Source organism: Chiloscyllium plagiosum, chromosome 40, assembly GCF_004010195.1.
Source record: "Chiloscyllium plagiosum isolate BGI_BamShark_2017 chromosome 40, ASM401019v2, whole genome shotgun sequence".
NCBI lineage: Eukaryota > Metazoa > Chordata > Chondrichthyes > Orectolobiformes > Hemiscylliidae > Chiloscyllium > Chiloscyllium plagiosum.
This window is the reverse complement of record NC_057749.1, coordinates 13,256,904-13,258,476: the sequence shown is the minus strand read 5'-3', so window position 1 is coordinate 13,258,476 and position 1,573 is coordinate 13,256,904.

Genomic DNA, 1,573 nt, shown 5'->3' with positions numbered 1-1,573 from the left:
ACTGATTTTCATTGAGGGTGTTAATTACTTTTCAAAATGGAGATGTTATATAGAAAACGTGCTGTTTATGTTCTGTGAGCAAGAAATGATAAACTCCTTGCAATCTGTAAACCTTTTCACCTCCAACAACTAAATTCTGACTGGCCTCTGACAGTGAGGTATTAAAGTGAGATGACGCTTTAAAATACATCTACATCTTAATCACAGAATATATCAGTCCACAACAACATGAATCCTATAACCATTCTCAGCAGAATGTAAGTTCAGCAGAAACTGAACTGAACCAACCATTGCACCTATAACAGCAGGTCAGAGGTTGGGCATGCTTCAACAGGTAACTCAAATCCTGACACCACCGTGCCACCATCTACATGATACAAGTAGAAGTGTGACTGAATGGTCTCCATTAGCCTGGTTAGCTGCAACTACAATAACACTTAAGTAGTTTAACACTATCCTAAAGTACATTAGTGAACCAGATGGCTTTGTCTGACAATTGACAATGGATTCATGGTCACCATAATCTTAATTCCAGAGATTTTAAAAATCAAAATTTGAATTCCAGCATCTGACATGGTGGGATTCGAACCCAGGTCCCCGTAACATTGCCTGGGTTTCTGAATTAAGAGTCTAACGACGCCATCACCTCTCCAACGTAGCCAGCGTGAGTAGCACCCTATTCACCACCTTCAACATTCACTTCCTCCACCACCATCAACTGGGCGGCAGCAAGGTGTGCCATTTATAAGATGCACTGCAATAATTTACCAAGGTTCCTTCGATAACACCTTACAAAGCTGCAATCACAATGGGATGAGGGGAGCGTATGTATGGGGATACCTGCAAGTTCCCCCTCAGGCTACGTATCATCCTGATTTGGAATAGATGTCATTGTGCCTTCAAATGTCATGACATCAAAATCCACGGACCTCCATTCCTAACAGCACTGTGGGGCTTGGAAAGAGGACTGTCGTTTAAAAAGGTAGATTACTGCAACTTCTTGACGGCAGTCATTGATCGGCAATAAATGATGGCTCTGCCAGCAGTGCCCACATACCATCAATGGATATAGAATTCTATGCGGGAAACTTTTGTGTGGCATTGGTTCTGTTATTAGAACTAACAACCAAATTAGCACAAATATTACATTTCGTCCTCCTTACTTCACTGCTAACTTGGAAAATTGACCTCAATAAATTTGGTGATTGTGGTTCAACATCAATGAGGCGAAATAAAGATATCTGTCACAATTTTGCGAAAAATATAACTGATTCAAATGCTTCACTGAAGACATGATTTACAGATGCTGGTGTTGGACTGGGATGTACAAAGTTGAAAATCACACAACACCAGGTTGTGGTCCAACAAGTTTAATTGGATGCACACTAGTTTTCGGAGCGACGCTCCTTCATCAGGTGGTTGTGGGACCAACCACCTGATGAAGAAGCAGTGCTCCAAAAGCTAGTATGCTTCCAATTAAATCTGTTGGACCACAACCTGGTGTTGTGTGATCTTCAAACTTTGTTCACTGAAGACATTACTGTTCATTTTGCCAAATTATTCCCTCAACTTG